Source organism: Chlamydotis macqueenii, chromosome 2 (genome assembly GCF_036417535.1).
Source record: "Chlamydotis macqueenii isolate bChlMac1 chromosome 2, bChlMac1.mat, whole genome shotgun sequence".
In the NCBI taxonomy this organism is placed as follows: domain Eukaryota; kingdom Metazoa; phylum Chordata; class Aves; order Otidiformes; family Otididae; genus Chlamydotis; species Chlamydotis macqueenii.
Genome location: NC_141557.1, coordinates 70171283 through 70179973, shown reverse-complemented (window position 1 = coordinate 70179973; position 8691 = coordinate 70171283).

The window sequence follows — 8691 nt, the reverse complement described above, 5'->3', positions numbered from 1 at the left end:
ACGGCAAACTTGAACGCCGCGTTTCTGTGGTCCTTCCGCTGGGATCTTTCCCTTTTCCCTGCCTCCACCGCTCCCCAAGCAGGATTAAATTTCCCCGGTCAGGACCCGGGTCCCGCAGCTCTGCTCTGCCCCGCGGGTCTTGGCAAAAAGGGGCAGAACAGGGGGGAAGCCGGGATTTTTGGGGCCACAGGGCACCTCTGGCTCGCATCGGGCTCATCCCTGCTCTTTTTTTTTTTAATATTTTTTTAGCCTGAGGGGGAGGAGGGCATGGGCTGGGCACGCTGCAGAGCCCGGGGGTTTTGGGGCGCTCCTTTTCGCCTCCCCGGGGCGTTCGGCGACCGCACGTCGGGGGTTAACTAGGCGTTTAAAGGATCCCTTTCCCTCGCAGCCTGGAGGCCAAATTCGGCAGGTAATGGTGCAGGGGTCTGAAACCACCCCACCTCGGGCTGCTGTCACCCCTGAGGTGCCAGCTCTGGGTGTCCTCCTCGTCCTGCCTGCCCTGCCGCCCCCCTCCTCCCCGTGCGAGGAGGCTGAGGACACTTCTCTCCCCAGACAAAACAAGCAAAGACATCCGCAGCTTTTTTTTTTTTCTCCCCTTTTTTCCTTTTTCTTTTATTTTCTTCTCCTGTCCCTGTCACGCCGGCTAGTTCCCGGCTCGGCAGTGATTTTGGCAGGTAGCTCGGAGAGAGTCACCGCGGAGCCCCATCTGTCTTCAGATTTATTTTTGACGGACGCTCCGCGTCCCTCCGTGTCTGTCCCAGACGGGGCAAAAAAAAAGCCCTGCCCGCTCCCCTACCTCTTTTCGGCAGCATCCTCTTGGCTAAACCCCGCCACGCATCTCTTCCCAGCCAGGAAGGAGGGGGGGGGGCAAGAAGGAAAGAGGAAAAAAAACTGGCAGGATATTAAAAAAAAAAAAAAAGGCAAACAAAGCAATAAAAACCCTCCACCCCAAACACAAACACAAACACAAACAAAAACAAAAACAAGAGGAAAAAGGACACCCTCCCCCCCCCCCCCCCTCGCCTGGCACTTTGCAGTCCAATATGATTCAGTGAGTTTTGGGAGAAGGGGGAGTCCCGCGTTTCGGGTGTTGGCCGGAGAGGTTTTTCCGCGGTCGGTTTGGGGTTTTGTGTCCCGCTTTTATGCCCTGCTGCGGGGGAGCCAGCTCCCGGGGCGGAGCAGCCTCCCCTCTCTCCTCGGCGGGTCCGGGGAAGCCCTTCCCACCCGCGATTTGGGGATGGTGGGAAGGAAAGGAATGAAAGGGTAAGAGGAGAAATCCGTCCGCTTCCACCTGCCGCCGGCCTGCCCAGGGTGCCGTCTCCCGGCTGCTCATTTTAGCCGAGTTTGTTTTCCTTCAAGCCCTTTTCCCACGGGAGAGAAGCTCACCCAGCGCGACTCGTCGCTTCAGCCGCTCCCGGGACCTCCCGATACCGATGCCCCATCCTCCCCTTCCCCCCTCCGCATCCCCCCTCCGCATCCCCTCCGTCGCGGCTTTGCTCCGGGACACGCTTTGGAGGAAGGTTCGGGGTGTCCCGCCTGCTCCCGTCCCGTCACGCGTGGGACAGGCGAGGGACCGGGCGCGGAGGATGATGAAGATGAGGATGCTGCCTCTCCGCCCAGAGACCCCCGGCCCGGCCCTCTGAAGCCCCAGAGTGCAGTCAGGGGGGTGATCAGTTTGGACATCAGCTCTGCATATAAATAGCTGGGTTTCTTCAATGCCAAATGAAGGGGTAGGGGCGGGGCGGGTCTGAGTTCAACATTTTGGAAGCGAGATGAAAACTCTTTTTAGGGGAGTGGAAGGAATACCAAAGTTTTTTTTTTTTTTTTCCAAGGAGCACGTGGGTCTCGCCTGCTTCTTTAATATTTATCTGCTAAACTAGCTACACTAAAGCAACTGAACAAGCAAAACCAGGACGTAATTGAGAGTTAAAACCCAGCGCACGCTGCGGTACCAGTGCAACCCAGCGACTGAGGAGCCCTCGATGTTTGCATGAGCAACCGCCCGGTACACGTTCCCACGCTATAGACGTCCCATGGCGATGTAACAGGTTCTGCTTCACCAGGCGCCTCTTCCTCAGCCTAGGCCCTTTAGGGCTAGGGACACCGCCAGAAAAAGAGCTCCTAAAAAGATCATCCGCATGAATACAGCGTTAGTGGGGTAAAACTCTGTGCTTCAGCTTTTTGAGGTTACTCAGGGAGCAGTTGAATGGTCTCAAATATAAATGTTTGTGAGGAATTTCTCTCTTTTGTAAAGCACAATAAATCCACGCTAAAGCCACCAAGCACTTTTGTCTTTAGAAAAAGACATCTATCCCCTACAAGCATGCCAAGATCTGATTATTGGTTTACTACAACCCAGGCACTTTTTCTGTTGTATGTTTCATTTCCTAAACAGAAAAAACATGCATCCAGTCATAAGAAAATAGTTGCATTTGCAGCTTAGACATAAAATTGGAGTATTTTCTGGTCAATTCTGGCTGCTCACATGTCCTCAGAAAAAGCTTTTTCATTTGAAACACAGGCAACTGTTTTGCCAACAATCTCACAGCTGCAGTAGACTGCAGTTTTACTGACCATGCCACCCCCAAATAATTACAAATAAGTTTTACTTGACATTTATTTTTAATTTTTCATCAATAAAATTGTCAGATGAAATTCAGAAAACTGTATGCTGTCTCAGATCCTTCAACGTGACCTGCCTGATCACAGCGTTATTGTCCTAGGAAGGGCTGCTTCTCTTTAGGCAAAGCTTCACTGCCTTCACTCCCCCTCTGCCCTAAAATCTACTGATGCAACTGCACATATCCACCCAACTGCACACATCCTGAGTGCGAAGCACAAAGTTACGCGCTAGCGTTAAGTCTCTACATGGAGAGTTTTGCTTGGATTAAGATTTCGAAACTGAGCCCATAATAAGATATGCCGTAAAACCTCAAACAACCCTCCTCCCCCAGGGATATTTATCTTACAGGTTTAATTGCCCAGTAAAATAAATTCTGTACGTGTATACTTATATGTGAAGGATTTTGATCTGGTAATTTCGGTGTATCTTCTGATCTGGAGCAGCTTAGAATGAGTCTGTACTAACATCCTTAGAAACTATGGAGAAGCAGAAACTGTGCCCTGCTACATAACGCCTGTTCAGCTGCTAAATATTTACACATAGGCAGGAATGAGCTTTCCTTGTAATGCTATCTCTTAGCTATATATTAGCATTCAAGAAGAAAAACAAATGCAAGTCATTTAAGCATAGGCCAAATCCCTGCTTCTGCTAAAGCAAATAACAGAGTTCCACTAACTTGCGTGGAGCAGAGCAGGGCTCCTTCATGTTATGTTGATGTCATATTATCCACCGTCGTTTTTGTAATGACTTCCCTCTCAAGGCACTCGCTACTGTATAATAAGCTTCAACAAACCCTCAAGAGAGGTGCAGTCTTCTTAGTTTATCTGCTTTGCAGATAAGTAAACTGATGTGAGGGGAAGATAAGGAATTTCCCCAAGGTCTTGCAGCTGGTTTCCTGGAGATCAAGGGAAGGAAAGGAAACCAAGAACTGGGACTGAACAAACTACCAGAGCAGTATCCGCTCCTACTGCTGGTGACAACGCATCCCGTAGCCAGGAAAGCGATATTAAGCGGAGCAGCAGGTGATCTGGACCTCCATAAAACAGGTAATTTCCAGTCAGGTGCCTAATTGTGCTCTTTGATAGCTAAACTTGGGCCCACTTTCGAAACTCTTGGCTTCTGTAATGATACTTTGGTGCTGCATCCGTCCCAGCATGATATGATATATTGGAAGTAGAATTCCATTCTTTAGTGTATTGAATAAAACACCCTAATAATTCCAAGACATGTTTAAAAAACAAAAGCTGGTATTACCCACAGCAGATTTTACATAAAATCTACTTTGATATGTCTACGCTAACATTAGAACGGCTGTCTGCAAGGCGTATATTTTAAAGCGTTGAATAATTGCAAAAAGCCGTATTACTGGAAAATGACTCTTGGAGGCTCTGATGTCCAGAACAATATTAATCTGCACAAAAAAAAAAAAAAAAAAAAAAAAGAAGGCTAAGTAATTTTTTAACAAGAAACTTCCAAAGCTGTAGTCTTTAATCTAGCCCAGCTTGCATGCAGCTGCAATACATTTAGCCTTTAACATTAGCTCTAGCCATTGTCCTAGCACATGCCTACACCCCACGACACTTTATGGTATTAAAAGCAATGCTGTATGGCTAGAGCAACTTGTCACTAAGATATATCACTTGGTGGAGAGCAAAACAAAACAAAACAGTGAACAGCATGGCTTTTTTTTTTCCATGGCAGCCCATGCTGTGGGTCTAGTTGGCGTGGCTCAGTCATGTTTCCATGGTGTTTTATACCAGTGCGTGCTGCCCGCCTGACAACTTTGGAGCAAAACCTCTGGAAGTGAGTGAAAGAGCAGGCCGTGTGTTGGATAATCTGGTGTAATCATTCCATGTAGCTGTTGAAGGAATACCGACCCGCTACACGTATAATCTAAGGGCAGTCAGGAGCTGATGTAACCGCTCATAGGCTGGCCTCCTCCCTACATTGAAGGGGAACGAGGGCGCAGTTGGAGGACAGAGGTTAGGGCTGACGTGCGCCCACATTACAGCCGTTCTGGGGGTTTTCACCTTGGTGACTATTACAGCCAGCACAGACACCACCACGCCAGATTCCGCTCGTTAGGACAAACTAACCGGACAGAGATTCAGACCAGTTACTCAGAGACTGGACAGCAAACTTTTTTATTTCCCAAGGGGTGGTGTTACCACACTGGGGTGAATTCAGCAGGGCAATTTGTCCGCAGCTAGTTTGTGCTTGTTAGCACTGCTTGACAGGGACAAAGCCATGCCTTGGCCTCCCAAGGGAGCTGGGCCCCCCACTCCTGAGTGCATCCCATCCCTCCTTCGGCTGCAGCTCCCTAGGACTCCCCGGGCAAGAGGCGCAGTGTTGTTAGCAGCCAGCAGCAACCTTGCCTCTTTACATCAGGCATGTTTAAGCAATTGCAAATGCAATCAGGTCCAGGCTGCTAAGCTGCTCCCCTAAATGCCACCCTCTCCAGAGCAGGGCCTTTCCCCTTGCCTGGTTTCGCGGGGTGAGGAGCTGCCCAGAAAGCAGCTGTGCAGAACAAGGCTCAAGCTTCTTTCCCCAAGTCTTTGGCGCCCCTGTGTGTCTCTTTTTTTTTTTTTATTTTTTATTTTTTATTTTTTTTTAGGAAATCGTGGCAGAACAACCCCAGATTTTTCTTCCTTTTAGCCTAGCACCAGAAACATCGCGCTTGAATTTGGGACAGCTCTGCCATGGCTGCCTGGCCAACACTACCTACCAGCCTGACCCGCAGCTGAACCACGCCATTTCCCCCTCCTTACCCAGCCTCCTTGAGACGCCGCAATTGCCCTCTTTGGCAACTTTATCCAAAGTGACTCACATTTTTAAAGCGCCACTTCCTGGAGTCGTGGCATTTATCATCACCTTTTCTACATCCCTGTATCTCCCAGTATGCATGAAGTGCAGATTGGGAAGAGCCCTAAAGCAAAGAAATAAAGTATTTAAAGTATCTTAGGCTCTTGAGGGGTCAGATTTACAAATTGGACAGGCAATACTGCCCTTGTGGGAAGTACACATCTGTATCTCTGCCTCAGATTGCAGTATAAGCCCCTGTGTTCTTCAAAGGCAAAGGCAGAAGCAGAGGAAATTCAGCATAAAAACGTAGGGAAATCCTAAGAGCTACTGTAAATATTTTTCTGTGAGTTCGGTGGCATTATTTATCCTCTATCTTCAAGACAACCAGGACACAGAGGTCCCTGTACAAGCGGGCTCTGCAAAACAGAGTCTTTCAAGTCTTTGCCCCCTTTCTTGTCTTCCAGCTGTCAGCACTTATTTCAAAATCCGTAAGAAATGCGCACATCCGAGGGGTGCGGTGTTTATTTGGGGCTATTCAGAAAACACACACACACCACACGCTCTCTGTGGAGTGTCACTGGAAAAATATGGCATGCAAATGCAAACAGGCTATCACTTGCCCCAGAATCAGCATCACCTGCTTCTCACTTAACCTTGCTAACCTGGAACGAGCCCTCCTCTGCTAATGCCTATCTCACCCTTCCCTGCCTTTAGACAGATGGCCCCAGCTGTAGGTGATGCAGATGTAGGCCTGCCCTGCCTATATTTATGGGTGGGTGGTTGCCATGCCTTTGTTTCCCCACCTGGAGTGCTTATTGCTTCTTTTTGCCAGCTCTTCCACCACAGCCTCCCTTGTTGCAGGAAATCTGGCCCCTAAGGCCACAGCTCCCCACACCAGGGGAAGCTGTCCCAAAAGGCATCTCTCACCTCCCTCCTCCTGATTTCTTGTTCTGTTTCCACCCTTCCCCTCCCCTCACACAGAATGGGATTGCCCCACTGAAGCTCTCAGTAAGGCACAAGGCTGAAGGCAGCCTGCCAGCTTAAAAATAACCCTGGAGAGAAAAGGGAAGGGGAGATGCTTAATTCAGAACATTGTCCAGGTAAGGATCCAAGACATCTGCCCACCTCCCTGGTGGATATGGGCATGTCTTAACCCCTACCCAGTCTTGCAACATGCTACAGGTTGAGTTTCAAAACTTGTGAATAAGCTACTTCTTAATCTTCTTTTAGATCCATTAAGGAACCTGAGATTCATTAATAGTCCTGTGTTCATGTGGAGCCTCTCAGGAGGAAGCCTTTCCTGGAAATCCTGCTCCCAGCAGCACAAATGACGCGAGGCTGGTCTTCATCTGAACTGACCAAAGCTCTTTTGCTTACCTCTGTTTTGGGCTCTTCCTGCAGAGGAAAAGTGGTGCTTCTTCATTTTGGAAGGCCAACATTGGCTACAAAAGCTGGTGGCTGATCAAGCAGATGAGTGTGGGGTCAAATTCAACCCTGCCATTGTACGAAATTGATTTCTGGTGCAGGAAAAGGGTTTCTTGTTTTTTTCCCCTATAACAGAGCCCATTAGCTAAACAGAGGATCTATCCCGCTTGTGAGGGAGCAGAGCACAAATGCAGCTCCTAAGGGCCGTGAGCCCCAACTGCCTACGCTAATGGGTCGTGCATTGGCTTGACCAGGTTTACAGGCTGTTGATTGAGCATAAGAATTTAGAGCAGGAACAAAAAATTGTCCCATAAATAGGGTGTCTGCATTTTAAACTAAATTAGCCCCACAGTGAATGGCCGCCTCTACCGAATTACAGCGTGACTGAGCTCGCGCTGGGGATTGAAAGGGATTCATGTGGCTGGTTAAGAGCAGCATTATTAAGATTATTATTGGGGACTGGATCTGGCCCAATATGAATGCAGTTATTCAGGACCTTTGAGCTACAATGATGTGTGACAGAAGAAGCCTAAGTAGCTGATGGCAGAGTGTACTTGGCCTTTACAGCCATGTAACTTGTATACAAGCAGACAGGGCTTAGGGCACTGACAGACGGGTTGTGGTGAAGCTTGCTGTGCTGGTTGAAGATGCTTCCATCTCCAGCCTCTCGCTCCAATAAAAGAGCTGGCAGAAGAGAATTGGTTCCTGAGCCTCAGTCGTTCTGGGAAGAAGCTCAGCACCTCAGGCTGTGGTTTCACACCAGGGAGAGTTCAATGACAATAGCAGCCTCGAGGGATTCACACCCTCTTCCTCAGCCTCCCGTCAACTTTTTGCAGACCTCCTGGACTGATTCAGTTCATTAGAGGGGGGAAAAAAAAAAGAGGAGATGGAGGATTATCCTCTCCTCCAAATTTAAGCAGATCAATTCCTGATTGTAGTCTGGCCCAAGCTCTCCAGCCCATGGAGCTGAAGGTATAGGATGGAGACAGTGGAGACAGCTACCAATTTGGAAAGCAGGGCCTTACCTTAAACTGCTGCTGAGGGTATTTTTCTCCTGCCTCCCTTCCACTCCTGTGCCTGGATAGCGGCGTGGCTCCTGCTAGAGAGGCTGCCCACAGGCCTCCTGGAGAACCAGAGCACGGAACGGACCATGCAAGTGAGGAGGCAGAGAGCAGGTATGAAATCAGAGTGGGAAGAATGTGGAAAAAGTGTGTTTGGAACAGCATGAATTTTTGCACGCTTTTCCATCTCCAAGTCAGTTTACATGCAGCAGAAAACACTACCTCTTTATAATGGGTGACTACCTACAGTTTATTGGAACCACGCTGTTGCTAAACACGCGGAGTAGGGATGTATTAACACATTGTAAAAGGCTGTTTGATCACCGTGGGATTCCAGATGAGCTAACAACAGAAAATAAGCCGTGATTCAGAAATGACTTATTTCAGCATTTCTCTTTGATGCAGCAGTTCAAGCAAGCCCTGTCCATGCACATTCAAATGAGTTCACTGAATAGTCATTGAGCCCAGCAACGCCGTGCTTACAGAGTCGTTTTTACAAAGTCTAAGTATGGTTTTTAAGTGTAAAAAATTGGGGAATTTCTAGCAATGAGTGACTCCCGACCACTCCTGCCGGCAACTCCTTCCCACGCTTAAATCCTCGACGCTAAATATTAGTTTTCCGTGATTCGAAGTCCTCCAAATGTGTGCGTCCTGAGAGATCCCTCCCTGGGAGTCGTCCACCTCCTGTCAGGTCGGAAGGAACGGCGAAGGGTGCGAAGTTCCAGCGGGATGCCTTTCCCCGGAGCAGCGAACCTTCCTCCTCCTCCTCAGCCCAGCCTC